At 39.5% G+C, this 24,605-nt stretch overlaps 1 protein-coding gene across 2 annotated transcripts in view; it reads left to right on the top strand.

Annotated features, from left to right (window-relative positions):
- Positions 1–379: 379 nt before the first annotated feature.
- The window catches only part of OtopLa (proton channel otopetrin-like a), a 130,150-nt gene continuing 105,924 nt past the window's right edge, over positions 380–24,605 (top strand). The window contains exon 1 of one of the 2 annotated variants that reach the window (XM_019043864.2): positions 380–799. The gene's annotated coding sequence lies outside the window, so the exon portion shown is untranslated. The remainder of the gene's footprint in view (positions 800–24,605) is intronic. The other variant, XM_019043867.2, reaches the window with a different exon arrangement.

The raw sequence follows: 24,605 nt of genomic DNA, 5'->3' as shown, positions 1-24,605 counted from the left end.
CAATGGGTATTACTTTCCGCCGTAGTTACGACTTTATTTTTGGGAATTTTGGGAAGATTTTTTTACTGAGTGTTCCTCAAGTATGTTGCTATATCCCCTGGATCCCTAATCTTGAATAAGTATTACGGTTTTTATTATTTTTGCAAATATATACGGCTTTTCTGAGCAGCGCGACGTGGTGGCCAAATCGCGAAGTTCCAAGCCTGGATTCACCTTAATGTTTACATTTTGTCTACGGACCGACCGGGGTTCCGGGGCGGGGGTAGGGGGGAGGTCCTCAACGTTGTCGGCTTGTTCTTCAGAGCGCCGTTCAGCTACTCTTCTGTCAAGTTCATGAATGCATTCATTATTTCATTTTGCAACAATGTAGAGGCGCTGTTCAGAAAAAAATGCGATACGATGAACCCTCCCTAACCTGAACCTTCTGTTGGAGCTAGCCTAGATACTATGAACTATGTGTTCTGTGGTATTTGTCTCTGAACTAAATAAGTAAATAATTTTAGTGTGCCATGGACAGCAGTGGCTTAGCTTGTCATATTATGTTTAATTTAAGTTATTTAGTAGCCTGTTTGCTTCGAATGAGTCATTGCGATGATTGTGCAGTCCGGCCTGCTGAAATTTGTAATGAACATGTAACAAAACCTCAGTAACCTCAGTTTGAAGCCTCCAATGCCACTGAAGTTACACTACCCAAACCAATTCAGTGCTCGAGTACTCCTAAGAATTTTTACATTCTGTCTCCAGTTGTTCTAGGAGGGACATCCTCATCAGTTTTCTGTGGAGATTTTTCACTTATCAGGTACCACTGAGTTATATATCCATATCCTAATCCCAGTTTCACATCTTCTGTCACATCCAAGCGATATGTTCCAGCTTTGGGCGCAACAGAACTACCTACTTTGTGTCAAAACACATTGATAAGTGAAGCATCTGTCCCATGCATTAACTAGCCAGTTCATGGGCTATCTAGTTTGAGATGGATGCCAGAGATATTCTGGCAGGTCTTGACTTCTCAGCTCAGAAATAAACCATAGCCATGGAAATGAGAGTGATTTTACAGTAACAGGAGTAGCTGAAATGTGCAACACCTTGGTAATGAAAGTGCCCAAATTTTACTAAAAATTATTAATTTCATTATACTTACAGTTACTTAGTTAACCTCCTTTTTCCAACTTCAGCACATTCAATTTTGATTAGGTGCATAGTATTAGTGGTAAAAAAACAAGCCATTATATCAGGTAGAAGTGTTGTCAGAAAAGTTGGCCATTGTTTACTTTTAGTTTGCAGGCATTTTCGCATTATTACTATCCACATGAAAACAGCTGACTCTAGTAGAGGCGAGAACACAAGCTTGCATGCTTCTTTTACTACCCTCTAACCAGGTAACACTCCAATTTTTAGCCACACAGCAATCACAACCATGTCAAAGTTGCGGATCATAACTGATAGGTAGTTATTTTATGAAAAGTCAACGAGACGGATGTTTTCAATATGGATAGTAGCGCATGATGGTCTGTGCAGAAACCTGAATTTGTCGTCTGCGCTTGCAAACCGAAAGTAAGCAATGGCCAACTTATCTGACAACACATCTAGGTATTGGCTCTTCTGGCAGGACTCTGGACTGCTGCAGGTCTTGGCAAACATCACGGCACTGCCAGATTGTGTCGGTTACGTAACCAAGACTGTGTAACCGACATTTTAGATTGTGAAATGAAAGATCATTGTAAAGATCATACTTGGCAATCCTTGAGCAATTACTTACATAGAATGGAGTTCTTCCATGTGTCAGTAAATTGAGTTTTACGTATTGATTCTTGTGTAAAATTTTGCGGGAAACAGTTCCGGTTTGCCTGCCGTTGGGGAATGATCCATTGGCATCTCTTGCTTAAGAGTCTTCAAGATAGATATAATATAAAAGTAAATTTCAATATTGTAATTGTATTATTGTGTATTGTTGAATGTATTAACTGCTGAAGCATACAAGTTTTTTTCTCGGGAAAAAAGCAATTATGTAGAGGCAAAACTAGGGTGAAATAGGGAACAGTGATAACTAATTACAGCCGTCAGCCTAATCAGTACCCGTGTGAACTTGGTGATATCGTGTAAATCGGTTTCGAACAATTAATTTTTTCTACCACGAAGAACTATGAGAAGCATCCTTAAAGGATTGAAAACGAATGAAATGGATTGACTTGTCATTGTTTCTCTGGATTGTTTCCGTTGAGCTTGTTGAGGAGTAACTGATCAAGGTTTTTCCCTAGGTTAAGATAAGACTGGATGCAAACAAAAAATGAAAATTCTAGTCGGAAAGGGGATGCAATATTAAATCACTGCACAACCCAACCATACTTTTTGAAGCAGGGAAAAGTGTTATACAGGGTGTCCCAAAAGTCCGGAGTCCCCCTCGTAACTTTTGAACGGTTAGAGATAGAAAAACGAAACTTTGGGAATGTTTCTATCTTAAAGGGGACCATCTTCTAAGGGGGTCCAACTTTTTGTCCCTTCCTCAGGGGGGTCGCAGGGGCCCCCAACTTTTTTTTTCAAAGAGAAACCCCTATCTTGTGATACATCATTAGAAAGAACATTAAAAATTAAGAATTTTGGCGCAAACCGAAGATCAATATCTTAATTTTTAACCGAGTTATAATAGGTCAAACGTGACCTAATTTCAGAAAATCATAACTCCGGTTCAAATTATCGTAAAGAAAAAAAATAAAATGGGAAAATTTACCAAATTGTAAGCACTTCTAAGTAAAAATCACAGAAAATACTTCAAATTAATTTTAAGGGGGGTTTCGGACCCCCAAATACGTAATTTTAAAGGTCATACGATTTTCTCGCGAAATGAGCCAATTTCCCCTTACTTTTCCTCAACATTATCTTAGTTAGTAAAATCAAAATTAGTTCAACATTGCATTTTCAAGTCCCCAAATTTCGGGCAGAGCTCAAAAAACGAAATTAAGGTGATTCAATTCAACCATTTAAATTTCATTTTTTTAAAAACTTTGTTCGAAATTTGGAGACTTGAAATCGCAATGTTGAACTAATTTTGAACTTACTGTTGTTGAGGAAAAGTAAGGGGAAATTGGCTCATTTCGCGAGAAAATCGTATGACCTTTAAAATGACGTATTTGGGGGTCCGAAACCCCCCTTAAAATTAGTTTGAAGTAACTTCTGTGATTTTTACCTAGAAGTGCTTACAATTTGGTAAATTTTCCCATTTTATTTTTTTCTTTACGATATTTTGAACCGGAGTCATGATTTTTTGAAAATAGGTCAAATTTGACCTTTGACCTATCATAACTCGATCAAAAATTAAGATATTGATCTGCGGTTTGTGCCAAAATTCTTAGTTTTTAATGTTCTTTCTAATGATGTATCACAAGATAGGGGTTACTATTTTAAAAAAAAAAGTTGGGGGCCCCCACGCCCCTCCTGAGGAGGGACAAAAATTTTGACCCCCCTAGAAGTCCCCTTTAAGATAGAAACATTCCCAAAGTTTCGTTTTTCTATCTTTAAACGTTCAAAAGTTACGAGGGGGACTACGGACTTTTGGGACACTTTGTGGAAAGGTTGCAGGGGCAAAACAATGCAATGAGGTATACAGGGTTATCCAAAAGTCACTGACCACCCCTGTAACTTTTCCCAAATTGAGGTAGAAGTTTGAAACTTTGGCAATGTTCCTCGGTCTGAAAAAGCAACTTTTTGGTCCCCCCAAAATTTTGGGGGGCGGCCCCCCTAAGGAGGGCGGAGGCTATCTTTTTTTTTCAAATGGCACCCCCCCCTTTGTGATACCTCCTTCGTAAGATTATAAAATAAGAACATTTTTGGCGCAAACCGCAGGTCAAAATATTGATTTTTGACAAAATGGCGGCCAGTCAAAGTTCAAAATGGCGGAAATCTGACATCTCAGTTGTTTATTGACAGATTGGCGTTAAACTCGGAATCTCAGGGTTGTTCTAGACGAGAAAAACGATTCTGGCATTGATTTTCCAGAAAAGTCAGTCCTTTTCAAAATGGCGGCGGTCAAAATGGTGGCCTAGCGCGGGAAGTGGATATATCGGCTGCTTATCGTTGGATTTGCATGAAACTTGGTATCCGGGGGTATTTCGGCACGAGAAGAACGAATCTTTCATGGGATACCTGAAATTCAGAAAAATTTCAAAATGACGGCGGAAAAATGGCGGGAAATCAGTTCTACGGCTGTTTACCGATGGATTTGCATGAAATTTGATATCGATTATCTGGTATTTCAACAATCTAATGAAAGATTCCTTCTTATCCAGCCAAAAACCACCAGAATATTGAATTTCATGCGAATCCATCAGTAAACAGCCCTAAAACTGATTTCCCGCCATTTTTCCGCCGCCATTTTGAAATTTGTCGGAATTTCAGGTATCCCGTGAAAGATTCGTTCTTCTCGTGCCAAAATACCCCCGGATACCAAGTTTCATGCAAATCGATAAGCAGCCTAACTATCCACTTCCCGCGCTAGGCCGCCATTTTGACCGCCGCCATTTTGAAAAGGACCGACTTTTCTAGAAAACCCTTGCCAGAATCGTTTTTCTTTTTCTTGTCTCGAAAAACTTTAGGGTTCCGAGTTTAACGCCAATCTGTCAATAAACAACGGAAAAGTCAGTTTTCCGCCATTTTGAACTTAGACCGGCCGCCATTTTGTTAAAAATCAACATTTTGACCTGCGGTTTGCGCCAAAAATTTTCTTTTTTTATTATCTTTCGAATGAGGTATCCTAAAAGGGGGGTTGCCATTTGAAAAAAAAGTTAGCCTCCGCCCCCCTTAAGGGGATCCGCCCCCCAAAATTTTGGGGGGACCAAAAAAATGCTACCTTAAACCGAGGAACATTCCCAAAGTTTCAAACTTCTATCTCAATTAGGAAAAAAGTTACAGGGGTGGTAGGTGACTTTTGAATAACCCTGTATAAGATACAAGGTGCACTCGATGGCGAAATTCAACTTAGAGCCATGGGAGAACCGACAAACTTTCTTTCTGTAAGAATAAGAACTGAAAAGTACACTGTAATGCTAGATCAACGGCACCACATTGACCAACCATTGGGAACATTTGGAATGTCAATTTGTAAGGCAAATGTCAGCGATTGGAAGGCAATGGAAAGGAGGGAAATGATTATGATGAGGCAGATAATTTCGATAAGACTTTGTATCGCTAGGGCTTTGGGCGCTTGGCTCCCTATTGCATCTCAGTCAACTTAGTCAACTAGGCCTGACATTAGCTCTGCAGTGTGTAAAGTGAGCCAACAAAGTGAACACCTAATCCTCAACGATTGGATGAACACTAAGCACATTTTGAGGTATCTAAATTTCTCAAAAGATTTTGTCTTAAAATATATAAAGAATGATGAACCTATTAAATTATTTTCTGACTCGGATCTGGGAGATAAGAAACTTGATAGTAAATCCATTTCTGGCGTTGTAGCCACCGTAGGTAAAGGTCCTATAATTTTTTTGGCCTGGAAACAGTCTAGTGCAGCTGACTCCACAGCAGTGGCAGAATATTACGCTATTTACTTATGAAGCTGTTAAGGAAATAAAATGGGCGTCACAATTTTTGTTTGAATTAGGAATAGAAAAATATGCCCCAGAACCATGCTCACTATTTTCTGACAATGAGACAGCAATCTCTTTGAGTAAGACGTGGGAAGTTCTGAAAAGACTGTAAAGAGTCAATAGCCCTCCAGCCAAAGTTTTGAAACTTGCTGTTTTCGGTTTCCTCCGCCAACAGCGCGCAGGCGGAGGAACCCGAAAACAGCAAGTCTGGCCTTCCGCCATTATTCTCGTTTTTGGATTCTTGGAAACCGCGTCTCGCGATGTAATTTTTTTTTTGAAATCAGCCCTTCGGAGGTGAATTACCGTTTTTCTAGTTTTAGTATGTTGTTGTGATTGTGTGCGGTCTCGCGTGGAGGTTGGGCAAGTGAGCAGGGTTCCTCCCAACTCAATTTGTTCTTTTTTTGCTGTTCCTTTCTTTATCCCTCCGGGACTCCGGTCCCATGAGGCGGCTTTTCCCCTAGCGGGAAAAGTCGACCTTTATAAGACAAAGCATGTTGATTTAAAATACTATTATATCAAGAATATGAGTGAAAAGGGGAAGGTTTTTTAAATTTGTGCCCAGTAAAGAAAAGCCTGCAGACCTTTTTACTAAATCCTTGAATGGAGTCAGAACCAAGTTTCTCTGTAAGTCAATCAATGTTATTGAGGCTCTTTGAAATTTTATTAATGTTTAATTTTTTTTTCTCTTCACGAATGTTACGCGATTTTCATGATGTATTTTATTCTCTATATTTCCAATGAACTCTTATTGTCACGTTGTTAAGGTAATTCCTGTGTGCCCTTGATGCAAGAAGAAGAAGAAGAAAAAAGAAAGAAAAAAACATCGCCTCAATGGGATGTTACTTAACTCTCGAATTCCTTTTTATTGGGAGACGCCAATTTTTTTCAAAACCCTTTTATTGTGAGACATAACATTTTTCAAAACTCAAGATCTGTTCGTATAAAAATGTTGGCCTGAAGGGGAAGTGTTGGAACCTGTTTGCACGTCCGTGCAGTGCTGTCCTCTGTGGCATTTCTTGTGAACTGCTTGTACTCCTGTTTCCTTTTTTCCGCTCTGTACACTCTCTCGCTACATCGTCATGTTGTGTTTTTTGCTTTCTGCTCCGTCGTGTACCGTGCACTAAATAAAGTGTCTCAAAACTTGACTTCTCAAGTTTTTTTCTTTTTTGAACTCGAATTAGTCTGTCGGGCAAGCATTACCTTCAAATGTCCCTTTGCCCTATCCATTACTAGGGAGGTCAGAACTATGTTTTTGCAAAGTTTCAAGGGTGCCGGAGTAGTGTAGCCAAGAGTGTCTCTCTGTCGACTTCCTTCGTTCTCACGGATTAGCTTTGCATAAATGTTTGGATTTGATTTCTTCGAAAACAAATACCTCCGAGGCTGAGATGTGGATTGGAAGTTAGCCTCTCGCTATCAAAAAATGAGCGAAGCATTCATTAGGAAATTTAGGCTTCGAGTCAATGGGCATGTCGAAAACTTTTTCTAGAGCAAAAAAGAGAGTTGTTTCTCAAGGAAAATGTCTCAAAAATCACGATGAGCGCTCTGGCAATGTCTGAAATGCACTCTGAACCTCACAATCTGCTAAGAAATTAGCGTTTTTTTGAGCTTCCTGCTTCCTGCTTCCAAAACGATACCACTGCACAGGTGAACATTTCGTTAGAGGAGTCGTTCCATCCAACCCGTATGCACTAGGATACTACGCAATATTTAACATGACCGATGCCAATCCGCCAAAACACAATCGCTGAGACAAGATTCTAACCATTTGTTAACAACTGCCGTGTTTACATTTACATTTTCCTCGCGTTGTTAAATATTCGCTTTGATTGACCCTGTACTCCGCCCTCGATTTGCGCGCAGAGGCGTGTCGGCTATGTTGAGTATTAAGGAACATCCTGGTGCGCAAGGATCTAATGGAGCGACTCCTCTAACGAAATGTTTACCTGCGCAGTGATATTGTTTCGAAGCGGGAAACTCAAAACAACCGTATATTTCTCAGTCAGAGTGTGAAGTTAGAAGTGAATTTCAGACTTTGCCAATGCACTCATCATGTTTTAAGCTATTTTTTGTAAGAATCAATTCCTCTTTTTGCTCAAGTAGAATTTTGCAACAGGCCCAACGTTCTGAAATAAAAATGATTTCAGTAAAAACTAGTGGATGTGTGATCAAAGATCATTAAGTGGAATAGGCCTCTTGGGGATACCACTTTAAAAAAAAAACGCGCTGACTGCCCTACCTCTATGGTGGTGAGGAAACGGGCTTCCTGATAGCATTATAGAAAACCAGGGGCCTGTGGCCGCTACGCGGCCGCCAACCACCTCAAAGAAAGTGCACTTTAAAATTCGTGAACGAACCATGCTCAAGTTATTCAAGAGATTAATATTCATCACTGAAATTGATAATGGTGTACGTCAAGCGACGATCAGCTGGTGCGATGTGATTATCAATACGTAAAAAAAGGCTTCAATGAAATTTTTGCCACTTTAGTTATTCATGGGCTGGAGTAATCAGAATTATTTTGACAGAAATTAAAATATTTTCGCGGTACAGAAACATTTTCAATGTATTATAACTCGCAATAAAACGAACAATATATAAATCATAGTTATTGAAAAAATGATTTATTAAAATTTTGAATAAATTTATGAAATTAATTTTCATAATGTAAACGAACAATGAATAGTATTAAATAGTTCTGAATTTCACGGAATGTTATTTTTTTGGTTCAACCAATCTTTCAAAATTTTAGCTTCGACGCAGTTTGTTGTTTTCTCCATGTGGCTGTTCTAAGACGGGGTAATTTGTTTATTTCTTGGTCTTGAAATGTCGATTTTGTAGCATTCGATATTGATATGCTCATATCTTCATCTCCCTCTTCCAATTTTTCGGGTTGCTCTTCCCACAGAATCAAACACATCTGAAAAAGTTTTTTTAAAATTGTTATTAAATAGGTATTTATTTTAATAAAAATAAATAACTGTCATTTCTTAAATCGTACATAGTAAAGGCGTTTAAGACAGGTTTGCTCCTAGAATCTTTAGAAACGAAAAAAAATTTAGTTATAATATCAAGATTTCCAGAGAACACAGCAAACCATATGATGCAATGGATATGTTACGGTCAAAACCCGAAAACCGGGCAAATCGCGAAATATTTTAAAAAACCGGATTTCGTCCGGGCAAATCGCAATGTGCCCGGGCAGTTCGCGAAGTGCCCAATGGTGATTTGGACAAATCCTAAAATCAAAGAAACCAGAATATAAAACCAGGGGGTTACTTCACCGTAGGTAAGAATTTCTCCTTTTTCCTGGTTTTATTTTCTGGTTTCTTTGATTTTAGGATTTGTCCAAATCACCATTGGGCACTTCGCGAACTGCCCGGGCACATCGCGATTTGCCCGGGCGAAACCCGGTTTTTTAAAATATTTCGCGATGTGCCCAAAACGCCTTGGGCAAATCGCGATGTGCCCGGGCTAATCGCGTATTGCCCGCGTTTTCGGGTTTTCACCGCAACAGATATATTTTCTGTTTCCACTTCATCTTTCAGATCACTAAGATTATAAAAATGTTTTGAAATTTGAAACAAGTTTCTCCACCGTCTGAATCTGAACGTATTCATACTGTTTGTCCAATGTTTGGCTTTTATATCTTTTTTAAAACACTAAACTTACTTCGTGTAAGTATGGTCTCAAAACTTCATTTTTGGCCGTTGCTGCTAGATTATTTGGTAATTAAGTAAATGAATGTTAAAAAACGGAAGCAGATTTTCAATACCAGATCAAAATCGATTGTCCCAATATGTTGTGCCTAAAATTAATTAACAGGTATCTCATTTGTATGTTACTGATCCTTTGTTTCAGAATAGTTTCAGTTGAAATGTTAGTAAATGTTTTTAAATCTTTGGTAATAAACCATAAGCTAATAGAAATTTTTTCTTGAAATGAGGTAGGATAGTGGTTTTAACCGGTATGACAATGAAGTGTCAAACATGCAGTAAAAAAATAGATCAATCTTGAATAGTTACGGATGATAAATTGTGTTCCTGGAGTATGATTTCCCTTTTCAGAATGTTGGTTCCTACCTCCTTTTCTCCAGATACGATTCCAATTATACCAATTGCATCTGTAGAAAAATATTTTTCTCGATTACTTTATTTTTGAGTAAAATAAAATTAGTAATGGAAATGCTAACTTACTCCCGTCAATCTTGATTGTACGGTTTGCATAATACAAGGTAATAAAACGGTAACTGATTAAAGGTCGGTTATGAAGGCATTGAAAGCTTAAATTATAGACTTGACCTGACCACATTATGGACTAATTATAATTATTTATCTTATTAATTATTGCAATGATGAAACATATTACATGTATAACTCGCGTATTGATTTTTTTCACTTTTATAACTCCTCTTTTTCTTTAATAAATAATCTATACCATAATTTAGTATAAAAATATTTTACCGATGACGTTGGAATCTGGATTTAGTGTGTCTCCAACGAATTTGAACTTTTTTTCTCTTACATCTATTGTATCATTAGGGCTTTCCTTTACTTCAGTAGCTTTGAGCAATAGCAGCTCATACTCATGGTTACTTGCTGGTTTTTTGGACTTGTGTACTATAAAAATTGTAATTTCATTAGAGTTTTTCTCCTGTTTAGCAGAACGTTTGAATTAATCAACGTGATTTTAATATTACTACATTAACATCAGATACTTCCTATGCTTGAAAATTTTTCATTTCCGGTTTTTTTTCCATTTTTTTTTTTTTTGCCTCTATATTTTAAGTGTTACTGACTTTTTGTATAGTTTTAAAATTTTAGTATCTTATTGCGTAATAGCCAAGTATCAAAAGTTACAAAAAGGAAATTGAATTTCCCGATGAAATTAATTTATTAATCCTTTTTCTGTGTCAAAAACAAAAACACACCTCAACGTAGCTCTTGCATTTGTGAAGGATGTGAGATTTAAGTACCTTCTCCCAATAAAGTCTATGGCAAAAAACAAAGCTCTCAAAGTTGAGATCGTAATGACAGGGATATCTCACATTACCATGAGAGTCCAGCTCTATATCAACTAAACTTTCTATACAAATATAGGGAACTACTACATTAACGGTGCCAGTTTGTTTGGAGACACAACTGAAAACACTGCAATCCTATCAATGTTTTCGATCCCTATCTTTGCGTAGAGAGTTTGTCTTGATGTGAGATTGACTTTCATGGTAGAATGGGATATCCCCGCCTTAACGGTCTCAACTTTGAGAACCTTTTTTGAGTTTTGGAGTTGATTTAAGAGATAAGCAGCGGCACAATTGTGTTTCTCGCGGAATTTGACGGAAGAATAAATATTTTCATCACAAATCCCTCTCACATTCAAAAGCTCCATAGTATAATTATCTACAATATCCATGGAGGTTGGAGAGAATATAAGTGCAGAAGTGCATTGCAATGCGTGGGCGCGCCGTCCTTAAATTTTGTAACGCTAAGTTTGCAGTTTTTACCCCCCCCCCCCCTCAACCCTGTGCTAGACCCCTTAAAAATAACCTTATCCTCGCACGCACTACCTACCAATTCGGTAAAAATTATTTAAACATCACATTACATTCACTGAGCAGATTTGCATTTCTATTTAGTGACGAAAAGTGAAAGTATTGCACGGAATATTTTTAAGATTCTTTGAAGCATATAAAGACAAGCAACGAAAAATATTACAGAATCTATGCAGTGTAACGGCGTGATAACGTTGGAAAAGACCAAAATTTTGTATCACTGCTGTTGCGGTTTTACAAAAAGAATGTTTAAAAAAACCGATTGAAATCGGTTGATCCACGTATCTTTTAGCCGCTAACACACGTACACTCCGAATGTACAGTCTGGCCCACTGCGCATGCGCGGGCATTGCGAATTTACACTCATCATTCTCTTGGAAAAGAATGTACAGTTTGACGAGAAGAAGAAGATACCCGCGACGATCTTTTACTCATTCCTGTAACTTATAGTTGTTCAAGGGAACAAAATGAGGAACATTCTCGATGTCTGCGCATGCGCAATAGGCCAGAATGTACATTCGGAGTGTACGTGTGTTAGCGGCTACAGTGTATTTGGTCAAATGAGAATAAGATTGCAGGAATGCATTACAGTGTTGCCAAGAATCACAAAACAAAAAAGTCCTCTAAGGAAAGATTATTGAATCTCTTTGTTCGAAAATGGGTCAGTTGCGCTGGTCACAGTATTGTGTTTTGATTCTTGATTTTAGTAGAGAAGCTAAAAATATTAAGATCCGTCCAAACCGCAACTTTCTACGTTCAATACCAACCGAGATATCGCCCTTTGAAAAGTCGGGTTTTGACGTCATCCACCGCGGTAGTGTCACTGTGGTTTTTTTCCTGCTTGGTTTATCAGTCAGGGAGACACACTTTATTAGCATTGGTTAAGCCCTTGTCCCACGATCAAATGAACTCATCAAATGCAAGATGGCGACTGGTTTTCGCGCAAGTCTGCTATCAAAAGTTAGCGGGCCGTCAAATGTTGATGAACCCGCCATCTTGCATTTGATGAATTCATTTGATCGTGGGACACGGGCTTTACTCTACGTGAAACGCGGATGAAAGCAAGGTGGAAGAAACCAAGGGTGTCACTGCGCGGTGGATGACGTCAATAACCCAACTTTTCATAGGGCGATTTCTCGATTAATATTGAACGTATAAAGTTGCAGCTTGGACAGATCTTAATATTTTTAGGTAATTCACAAGAATCTAGCATCAAAACATAATTCTGTAGCCATCCTAACTGACTCATTGCGGTCAATGCTCTCGAGCTGCGAAGTAGGGATGGTCGAATATTTAGATATTCGAATATTCGATATTCGAATCATCGGCACCGAGATAGGTAATCGCATCACATTCGAATATCGACGGTGGAACTACCAAACCACGTATCTCGGTTTGCGACGTCGCAGACTTCCTGTCATACTTTATTTTTTAAATGAAAAACTACTTAACGTCCACTCTTGAAAATTTCTGTGATTTTTCCTCTTCGTGCGGAGAAAATTCTGTGAAAATTTCAAGGGATGATATTGATTTGGTCTACTTCAAAAAAATAAAATGTGAGCGTAGATTTTTAAACACCGCAAACGAGATACGTGGTTTGGTAGTTTCACCGTCGATAGGTATTCGCTTCCGAAGTATTTGAAATCGCAAATTCGAATATTCGAATAATCGCATTCAAAAGTGTCATTTTATCTCTCGCGGTTCATTGACAATTAAAAATCGAAGCAATAATCGAAGATATTCGAATATTCGCATCCGAACTATTCGCAATCGCAAGATTCGAATTCTTAAATATTCGCAATATTCGTCGCATTCGAATTCGATATTGGTCCATCCCTACTGCGAAGCAAATTCACCGACATTTTCAAGAAATATAAGGATAAAAATGATTCAATCACAAGTCAATTTACCAGTCCAATACAATTTACGTATTTACTTATGTATGTATGTATATATGTATGTATGTATTTATGTATGTATGGTTGGTTGGTAAATACATTTATTTGGTGCTTTAACATTGAAGCCATTAACACCGTAGATGAGGAGAGATCGTCAAAAAAACATAATTTAAATATTTAAGAAGTAGGAGTCACAAAAAGGGTAGTAGAAAATTAAAATTTAGGACAAGGAAAGAATGCATTAAATTTGGAGATGGACAAGGAAAGAATACATTAAATTTGGAGATTAATTCGTTTAAAAAAGGGAGGGATTTCATGAAAATACTTTGAAAGGATGGTATGGAGGTCAGAAAGTGGAGGGAAAATTTTGGATCTTAATTGTTGATATGTGGGGCAAGTTATTAAAACATGTTTAACTGAGAGAGGGACATTACAAGAGATGCAGGTCGGGGGTTGGACTTTCTTGATGATGTATTGGTGGGTGAAAGACGTGTGCCCAATGCACAGCCGGGTTAATTTTACTTGATCTGCTCGTGGTAGACCAGAAAGTTGAGGGAATACGGACATTGGAGGATTTCTGTGTTGGCAATACACTGTCCACTCTTGTTGCCAATTTTTGACGATTTCTTTTTTGATGTACTTGTTGAGGTCCTCGGCTATGACAGTTAGGGGGAGGAAGGGGCCAGCAGATGAAGCGGCTTCTCTCGCCAGAGTATCGGCTTATGTATGTATGTATGTATGTATGTATGTATGTATGTATGTATGTATGTATGTATGTATGTATGTATGTATGTTAGTTAGTTAATTTTATTTAACGACGATCATGTATGTATGTATGTATGTATGTATGTAACAACGCAATAGTTTTTCGTTACACTCTGTGTAAATAAGATTGTCCCAAGAAGTGTTCATCTAGTCGGAAAACGAGAAACGTAAGACATAAACCAAGACACCAGACATTTTTGCCGAATTTGGAAACTTTCGGGCAACAATTTCTTGATGAAAAGTCAAAATTCGGATTCAGCGTCAAAAATTACAGAGGTAACCTTAGAATTAATGCTACTCGTTGTTATTGAAGGTTAAAATGTCTATATACCTCGACTCAAGAAGCATCGTCGCTCCAAAAAGCTATTTACAAAAATAGCCATATCTCGCGAACAACAAGTTTCCATGCGAGGTAGGTATAATATATCGAGGGATGCGGAATCAGACGAACTATCGATCAGACAACTTTTTATTCCAATCAAAATAGAGCCCTCTTTTGATATTTGCAGATTTGTAAAAATTGATCAATTTAAAAATCGAAAAACCGGCAACAATGCATGTTAAAAGTAATAGTAAATTAAGAACATTGAAATATCCTGAAATTGCGGATTTTTATTGGAAATTTTCGTCCAAACCGCGACTTCATAGCCTCATTTTAATGCCACCCACGAAATCGTCGCGCGAAGAACTTATAATCGCAAGAAAATCCGGCATAAACGCTCTGAAACTACCCAAAATCAGCGTTTGAAAATTGACTTCCCGTTCCCTATGGAAAGTCCAATGTAAATCGAACCGACCGAATCCCGGTTAGGGCCCCAGGCCTAAAATCACGATATATCTCGAAATATTGCGTTACTTTAAAACGGTCCACACCTTGCATGGAAATTTTTTGTTCGCGAGAGGTATTTTATTCCTAAAGACACCGGAAAGCATGAACTTCTGGGCGACCTGTGTAATTTTCGGTGCTGAATCCGAATTTCAACTTCTATCATGTTTGCCCGAATGTTCCCGAGTGCATAAAAATAGCTTAAAATCGACTTTTTTTGCGGATTATGGGCTATGATTTGCCCAAAGACATATAAACGGAGCCCTTGTAGCTACTATCACGGGGGAGAGGTGATGCAGCCCTAGCGCCCTGCGTCTGTGCGAGTGTGTAAATAAGAGCGGGAATCCATGGTGGCAAACGGACTCGACCTCTTAATGGGTGCACCTTTCTTGCTATACAGGGTGTACCAAAAGTCCGTCCCACCCCTGCTAACTTTTGAACGAATTGAGCTAGGGTAATGAAACTTTGGGAATGTTCCTATCTCAAAGGAGACCATCTTTTGGGGGGGTCAAAATTTTGGTCCCCCCTCAGGGGGGGCGCGGGGGGCCCCAACTTGTTTTTTCAAATAGCAACCCTTATCTTGTGATACCTCATTCGAAAGAGCATAAAAAACTAAGAATTTTGGCGCAAACCGCAGATCAACATCTTAATTTTTGACCGAGTTATGATAGGTCAAAGGTCAAATTTGACCTATTTTCAAAAAATCATAACTCCGGTTCAAATTATCGTAAGGAAAAAATAAAACGGGAAAATTTACCAAATTGTGTCCGCCTTTAAGTAAAAATTGCAGAAATCACTTCGATTTAATTTTAAGGGGGGGCTCGGACCCCCAAATACGTCAATTCAAAGGTCATTCAATTTTCCCGCGAAATAAGCCAATTTCCCCTAGATTTGCCTCCACATTATCTCAGTAAGGTCAAAATCAGTTCAACATTACGGTGGCAAGTCCCCAATTTTCGGGAAAAGTTAAAAAAACGAAATTTGAGGTGATTAAATTCGACCGTTTAAATTTCGTTTTTTTTTTAACATTTCCCGAAATTTAGGGACTTGCCACCGTAATGTTGAACTGATTTTGACCTTACTGAGATAATGTGGAGGCAAATCTAGGGGAAATTGGCTTATTTCGCGGAAAAATTGAATGACCTTTGAATTGACGTATTTGGGGGTCCGAGCCCCCCCCTTATAATTAAATCGAAGTGATTTCTGCAATTTTTACTTAAAAGCGGACACAATTTGGTAAATTTTTCCGTTTTATTTTTTTCATTACGATAATTTGAACCGGAGTTGTGATTTGTTTAAAATATTTCAAATTTGACCTTTGACCTATCATAACTCGGTCAAAAATTAAGATGTTGATCCGCGGTTTGCGCCAAAATTCTTAGTTTTTTATGCTCTTTCGAATAAGGTATCACAAGATAGGGGTTACCAGTTGTCATTTGAAAAAAAAAAGTTGGGGGCCCCCGCGCCCCCCCCCCTGAGGGGGGACCAAAATTTTGACCCCCCCCCCCCCAAAGATGGTCTCCTTTGAGATAGGAACATTCCCAAAGTTTCATTACCCTAGATCAATTCGTTCAAAAGTTAGCAGGGGTGGGACGGACTATTGGTACACCCTGTAGGTAAACTCCTTTTAAATGCTTAAACCGAACAAATGAATTAAGTTGGGAGAGTGACTTTTTATATTAAACCTGCTTTGGCTTGGTAACAACAAGGATCTCAGACAGAGTCAGTCTTTCTTTTGCTCATGGTGGTCCTGCCGGTTCAAATCTATCCCAAATCTCAACATTGGCGGTCGAAATTTCCCCGCTGGAAATGGTTCACCACCCGCCCGCCGAGAGCGCCACCTCCTTAGCTCGTATCCCCGTGTCTCGAAGTCGGAACATCAACAACACAAACAGTTCATGGTCCGTGATAAACTTCTACAGGGTGTTCGAAAAGTCCCCTCCCCCCCTCTAACTTTTGACCTAATTGAGGTAGAGATTTGAAACTTGGAGGGTGTTCCTAAACCGAAGGGAGCTACTTTTTGACCCCCCCAAAATTTTCGGGGGGTCCCCCCCTTGGGGGGTTACGGACCCTAACTTTTTTTTTTCAAATAGGAAGACCCCCTTTGTGATATTTCGTTCGAAAGAACATAAAAAAAGAAAATTTTTCGCGCAAACCCGAAGTCATTATCTCAAACCGTTTCAAAATGGCGGCCGGTCAAAGTTCAAAATGGCCGCAAATTGGCACCTCTGCTATTTGCACATGGATTTGCTTGGAACTCGGTATCTGGGGGTATTTTGGCACGAGAAAAACGAATTTGACGTTAGATTTTTAAAAAAAACCCTAATTTTTCAAAATGGCCGCCGTTTTAGGCTCAAAGTGGCCGAAAATTTGACAAACTCGATTTTTTGCCAATGGATTCACCTGAAATTCGGTATCTGGGGGTATTTTGACCCGAGAAGAACGAATTCGACGTTAGATTTTAAAACAAACTGTAATTTTTCAAAATGGCCGCCGATTAAAGTTCAAAATGGTCAACAACTGGCAACCTCGACTTTTTGCCGATGTATTCGCATGAAACTCGGTGTTTGGGGGTATCTGGGTAGGAGGAAAACGATAAGCTTAGAATCCGAGCTGAAAAGTCGAGGTTGCTAATTTTTGACCATTTTGAACTTTAATCGGCGGCCATTTTGAAAAATTACAGTTTGTTTAAAAATCTAACGTCGAATTCGTTCTTCTCGGGTCAAAATACCCCCAGATACCGAATTTCAGGTGAATCCATTGGCAAAAAATCGAGTTTGTCAAATTTTCGGCCACTTTGAGCCTAAAACGGCGGCCATTTTGAAAAATTAGGGTTTTTTTTAAAAATCTAACGTCAAATTCGTTTTTCTCGTGCCAAAATACCCCCAGATACCGAGTTCCAAGCAAATCCATGTGCAAATAGCAGAGGTGCCAATTTGCGGCCATTTTGAACTTTGACCGGCCGCCATTTTGAAACGGTTTGAGATAATGACTTCGGGTTTGCGCGAAAAATTTTCTTTTTTTATGCTCTTTCGAACGAAATATCCTCAAAGGGGGTCTTCCTATTTGAAAAAAAAAGTTAGGGTCCGTAACCCCCCAAGGGGGAGACCCCCCGAAAATTTTGGGGGGGGGGGGTCAAAAAGTAGCTCCCTTCGGTCTAGGAACACCCTCCAAGTTTCAAATCTCTACCTTAATTAGGTCAAAAGTTAGAGGGGGGGAGGGGACTTTTCGAACACCCTGTATGATATGTAAACAAATTCGCTTTTGTGTTTATGTAACCATCAATCATTAAAACAATCATGATCGTGCCGTATTATTATTATATTTGTGTTCAGTACCTCGTAAAAAGGAACCACGAATGACAGAATCTGCCGGGATTCTAAGTTCATCAACAACAACCATATTAATTTCCAATAAAGATCTAAGCATTAGGTAGTTCTAGTGTCAGCTTCGACGATTCACAGTATGTAAGTACCTATTTTGCTTGGTGGATACCTACGGAGTAATTTTGGAGATAGTATATGATGCATTATATAATGCATTTAAAATCCTAGGTTTCACCTGACTCAAAGCATTTGCTGCTAATTGAGCGTTTGCTATCGGCCCCTCTGCAATTATGAGATTACCCCAAAGCTTTTTTAGGAACTTAAATTAATGACCCAGGTGGTGCTTCTGTGCCAATTTTCAAAGAATAAAGGCTTTTTTTCAAAATCTACAGTCCGATTAGCGAGCTTTCCGTGTGATCAAAGTGCTCCCCTCGCTATATAACGCGTAACCCTTCAATTTTTAGTTTAGTCCAAAGATCTCCTAGAATCTTAAAGTAATGTCAGGCGCCGGTACCGTCCCCCCATCGAGTTTTCTGGTCCGACCCTCTGGGAGGTTGCTGCCGCCCCTGGGTAGAGTCCCTTATACCCAGAGTTAAGACAACTCGATTATCAGCTGACTGGCAGCCGGCCTTGAGTGGCCATGGAGGCCGAAACGAGTGCACCCAAACGAACGATATTGAGGGATAAGGATCAGGAATCCTGCGATGTCTGTTTTACAAAAACAACAACATCAACAAATTGATCAATTAAAAAGAAAATGAGATTGATTTGTGATTAATTTCTTAATCTATTTTCATTTTGGACCGATGGAAATAACAATTTACTCTTGATAAACCAAAATTAGGTAATATTTTCATTATTCTTGTTCACATTCGAGGTACCGCCATCTTGGTGCACTCGTTTCGGCCTCTATGAGCGAGAACCAATCAGAATTGGATTTTTTTTTTTAGGCCACTTTCAGCCCAACCAAAAGTGAGTTGTCTTAACTCTGGGTATAAAGGGACTCTACCCCTGAGGGGTTTTTCGGGAAAACCGCCGCCGTTCCCGCCCCGTTCGTCCTTTCGGCTCGGGATTCGGCACGCAGGTGCCCCCCGGCGGCCGGAGCTTAAGTTTCAAGTATTGCCGACTCCAACCTCTCTAGAGGGGCGCTGCGCCCCGAAAGGCCGTTATTTACGACCCCCACACGGAGTGTCTAACTTTTTACCTTCCCGTTCGTCCCTCGGGCTCCCGGTCCCGTCTGCGGGTCGGAGACGTTCGGTCAGGTTGGATTTCGCGATCCCTCCATCTGGGGGTACGCTGGTGCCCTCCGACGGTTTTCGGAAAAATCGGCCTGGTTCCCTTCCTGCCGAGCCGATCGGAGCCGCGTTTGGACCGGAGGTTCTGCCCCTCGTCCTACGTTGGGTGGTGCGAGCGCCCCTTGGGGGTCCGCAACGATGATGGAGCCGCGGGAGCCCCCCGAGGGTACCGGTGCCGACCCAGTTTCCTAGTAGGTCACGCGAATTTTGGAGACGGAAGGCCGGATTGCTGTTACCATGGTTATTCTATACTCATATGACTGCGCACGGCTCGAGCGTGCGGTGTCGCAAGATCTCGCTCACCGGCGGTATTGTTTTGAGCTCAGTCCGTCGGGGAACCTGAATTCGGCAGCCGCGCATCTTTTTCTTTTCTACTTTTCATTTTTAAAAACTGGTGTGGGAAGCGTAGTGGCCGGGGATTTGAGGGTCGCTGGTGCAGTTCAATAATTTCATTCATAAGAAGAGAAGAGGAGGAAAATTTGAATTGCTCAATCGCGGAACACGGCTGAAAGTCTTGAATTTTAATTTTTTTCATCGTTTGTATGTTCTAGCGTCGCATTGCCACAAAAAAAATTGAAATAAAACGCTAAGTCCTGCAATCTTAAATATCAGCAGTCGCTATTACACTGTGCGATTGCAATTACTCCCCAAAATAAATTAAAATGTTCCTAGCTACGTTCACTTAAATTGACCGCGATTGCAATAATATTCACCAAAAGTATGCGTGTTAATAGTATTTCTTAAAAACAATTTATTCTCGATGCTTCTATTTCGGGCCATTAAAAAGACTTTAAGAGAAAACAAGCGGTGATCTCCAACACAACATGTTGATAAGGCGCGTCATTAACTCGTACATATCAACCCTTTTAGTCTTCATTTACAGAGATTTCAAAATAGGCAAGCAGCACAACAAGAGATTTCACGATCCAACACTGCGAGGTCAACGACGCACCTTGACGAGACTGTGTACTGTGAATGTAGAAAGCCATTCGAACGAGTTTAAGTTTTTTGATCTGCCTCAAGCAAAATCTTAAAAGATTCTTGAAGGAAAGTGCTACGGAATAATTTATGTGAAGAAAGGAAAAATTCTGTCGTACTCCTGAAAGATAAATTCGATTTAAAGGTATTTTGGGGCTAAAATACCCAAATCACCGGTATTATAAATCCCGTTATAATATTGAAAAGAAATTGACTCGATTTAAATGTAGGTAATTCCATTAAATATGTCTTGATTTTGTTATTTTAAACGTATTTCCATGCAAATAAGTTCAGTCATGTCCATGCTTTATTCATTCATGAATTGAAAGTAAGCAATCTACATTAGGGTGGTTCTTATTTTTCGACTTTTCGAAAATCAAATGTCCGACCCCCCTAAAAGTTGTCATTTGGTGTAAAAAGAACCTTAAAAAATTTTTAGCCCAATCGGATCCCAGTGGCGTGCGGTCCGGATAAGCAAGGCAAGCACTGCTTGCCCAAATATTTCAAAAGAAAGAAGAAAATTACACCTATTAAATGTTTTACATTTTAGCAAATATAATTTATAAAATGTGCTCAGTAAGTAAATTGCATTAAAAACAGAAAGAGAGGGAGACAGAAATACGTATATAGCCACCGAAGTAGGAAAGCGGCAGAGCGGATGGAAGTGGCGCAGCGCGCTGCGCGGCCTAAACACGGGCCAACTCATGCGCTAGAGAATCGCTTGCGATCAGCTGAGCGGAGCGCCACTGCTCAGCGGCGGAATCAAGGCAGGCGGGGAGTGCGGTACGATCCGAGTCCGAGCCCTTCGCTGCGCGATCGCAGCTCGCTTCTCTTGGCCATCTCTTGGCCCGTCACCGCAGCGCGCTGCTTCTGCCTCCGATGCGCTATCTTGTTCCCTCTTTCCGTCGCGGCTGTAATTGCTCCTCCGGAGCAAATGCCTTTATATTCTATAAAATTTCGCTCACTTGGATCAAATTGGTGATGAATTAGACAATTCTCAATCCTGTTTTAAATGCAGAAAGCCCTTTTTTGGGGGGAAATTTAAGTAACTCAAAAAATTCTAAATGCTGTAGAATAAAGACTAAAATTCCTCAAATAAGTGGCAAAATTAGGAGTTAAGAGTATGGAGCCGTCCTTCAATGATCAATAACATTCGAAACATGTTGAGTAAATGAAATCATAAATACGAGAGAAAGAAATAAAACCACAGTTTTTCAAGACGTTCCATCAGATTTCATCCGAAAAATAGAGCAAATAAAGTAAAATTTTAAGAATTTTCTTGGGAGGCTGGGGGGGAGGGGGAAGGGAAAGAGGCTACGTTAAACCACCCCCCCCCCCCCCGGATGACGAATGCTAGAGCTTGCCCTGTCTCTGAACCCACCGCACGCCACTGTCGGATCCAGACCTGGAATTACCCGTTGGAACCGAAAATTTCTGAAATTTTCCACGAAGCTCTCCAAAAGTGACCTGCTTTCTCGACCGTGAATTCGGCCATCGAACCGAGTTTGAAATGGAAGCTTATAAAGACCTGAAGCTTAGTTCCAATGGGTAATTCCAGGTCTCCAACATTTACCATGTCGCTAAAATCTGTGGTTTTAGTGTTCGAGTACTTAAAAAAAAACCATATTCAAGAAACCTAGGCATTGTAACTATCGAGGAAATTTATTTTCAGTAATATAACGGGACTTACCATCGGTAAATTGCCCCCTTTAGCCATGAAATACCTCTGAGTCGACTTTATTTTCCAGGAGCTCGACAAATTGTTTTTCTTCTTGGCTTAAATAACTCTGCAGACACCCTACACTAAAAAATTTTCGATTTTGACAAAACAAAAAAAAAAACTATTCGTTCAGGCACACCGTGTATTGTATGGAGTACTGCTGGTATTCAACAATTGTCTTCAGGTCAAAATTTTTACAAGGAAGCCCCTTGCAAGAGGCGAATTGTTTGTAATTTCTCCCAATTTTTTCTCCATTATATAATTGAATTGCTTGTCAAATTCTGAGGTCAATGATATTTAATTGTAATTTATACATTTCTTTTTTCCCCTTCATTTTATTTTTTGTTTAGCGAAATCGAGGTTTTAATGATTTCTTCGGATTTCGAATATTGTAACTTCTCTTCTAATCGGCCGATTTTCATGAATGAGGCCCCTTTTAATTCGTGTTTTAACGGAGAGTAAGGAAAAACTTGCTAAATACACGCGAAACAATTTTTTTGAAAATTTGGTGGATCCCAGCGTGACGGTGAATATGGGTAATCGAGTGAAAGTAATTAGGTCTGACTGCGGCGAGAGTCGCCTTTTGTTCTTTAGCTTGGAGGCCACGCGTCGAACCGAGCCACGATCGGGACACTGCCTGGGTTTGTGCCTGCCTGTGCACTGTTTTGGCCCGATAGGGGAGTGAATTTCTGTATGGGCCATGGTTAGCACATGGTCTAATGAGTCTCGAGGCTCATCACAGATTGCACTTACGGCTGTCCTGGCTGGCCCTGGCTATCAGAGCAGTGGTACCAAATTTTGAAAAGCATAACAGGGGTGTAGATATCTGTCAATGCACCGTTTTAAACAAAACGGAGGAGTAAAATTCTCATTCGAAGAGTGCCGAACTGCTCAGCAATCCTCGAATCAGTTCGTTTGCCTCTGCTTATATATGCATATTTTAAATTAGCGCGGAGCATTCTTAGGTTTTTTTTAAAAAAACCAAGTAACGTAGACTATTGGTATTCATTGCACATAAACTAGAAAGCCCCAGAATGAGAAAAAACTTTAAATCAAAATTATTGACGGATTAATAAACTTTTTACACGCTTTGGAAAATCTCAGAAGTTCGCGGCAGTCACTTTCCGGTAAGGAATTAAGGGACTCGGTTATTGTATCGGGTGGGGGGTCGAAACGATCGCAAAGGCGGTATACTACGTATACGCGCCAAAAAGAATTTGATTTTCATGGTTTTTTTTTTTTTCTTTATATATATTGAAGAAAAATTATTCGTACGGAGTGTACAAGAACCTCAAAATCATAAAAAAATTCGAATCATGAGTTGAAAAACGCTAATTCCGCGAGTTTAAATAATCGCGTCAAACACAGTTTAGACACCGTGAAGCGCATGTTAGCGCCTACGTTACTGGAGGAATATTTCACGCATTGCGCGTTTACCAAGGGTGCGTGCTGGGGTTGAGAATTTGTAAATTGTCGTTGTAGGGCCTAACGCGAGGCACAACACCTAGGATTTTGCACTCTTGGACTCAGTAACACATTTTTTTTTCAAGCCTCCATCTGACGGTCCATCGCAAATATTTCACTATCATATTCCACTCCTCGATCCGAGAAATCTTTGTTTTGCAATGTTGTCTTTTCAGTTTGCTGATCAAAAGCATCAAGCATTGATAAAATGAGAAGCGTGAAAGAAAATCTCGCGAACGACAATTTATCCATTCCAAATATTCTTTAATGTAGCGCAAAAATAGCGCAAGTGATCGAGTCATTAACGAGATAAATATTTACTTACTGGGAACAATGGTCGGCTTTTAATTTTTTTAGATTTGCCTGAAATACTTCTACTCACCCCGGATAAAATTTTGAGAGATAAAAAAAATAAAATTTTCCTCTCTTCTCCGACGAATTACAATCAGATGAGTTTTACATGGCGTTATGAGGGCGGAAAGGAGCACTTATTGTCCGAAAAAATATTGATGTTAGGAACAGAGAAGAAACTTGAATAAGAATGCGATAAATGACTCTTGCGTAATTCTGGCAGCTGAATCCGAAAATCACCGTATTTTCTCTCCTGTCATTAAGTCTGCATAAACTGCTACGTGCGAAGCACGTAAGGGTCGCTAGTCTTTAATGATATGAGACTTTAAAGGCCGAAAATGTCCGGTCGGTTACGCGCCGCCAACCCCGATTTTGAAGCAAAAGAGCAATTAATTTGCGGTAATAAGTCAGCACTCATCATGAATTTTTTGGCATTATTTGCTGAAAGGAGACTCTAACGTTCAAAAAAATTGCCAATTTGAACTGAAATGTATATTATTAAGCGAGAAAAGTGTCGTCATATTTGGCAGCTTCACAGTTGTATTAAGTGCAGTGTTTATCTCGCAGATAGAGTCAGGAGTTTCAAAACTGTCTTCAAATTGTTCGTTGAAGTCTTCTCGACGAAACCATTATTGATAAGTCAGTTTTTTTTACAATGAAAACTTTAATTTTTATGAAAACCAGGGATTTTTAGGTGTGTAGCACTAATTAATTCCTCACTACACAAAATCCTCACTTTAATATTTTTAAACTAAAAGAAAGTGTCCAAAGTTTAGAAAACTTTAAAGGCAGCATTAATTCTACCTCATAACTCAAGAATTGCCAAGTTTCATCTGTTATATCATCTTT

This window comes from Bemisia tabaci, chromosome 2 (assembly GCF_918797505.1).
Source record: "Bemisia tabaci chromosome 2, PGI_BMITA_v3".
Taxonomy (NCBI): Eukaryota; Metazoa; Arthropoda; class Insecta; order Hemiptera; family Aleyrodidae; genus Bemisia; species Bemisia tabaci.
This window is presented reverse-complemented; position numbering and strand designations above follow the sequence as displayed.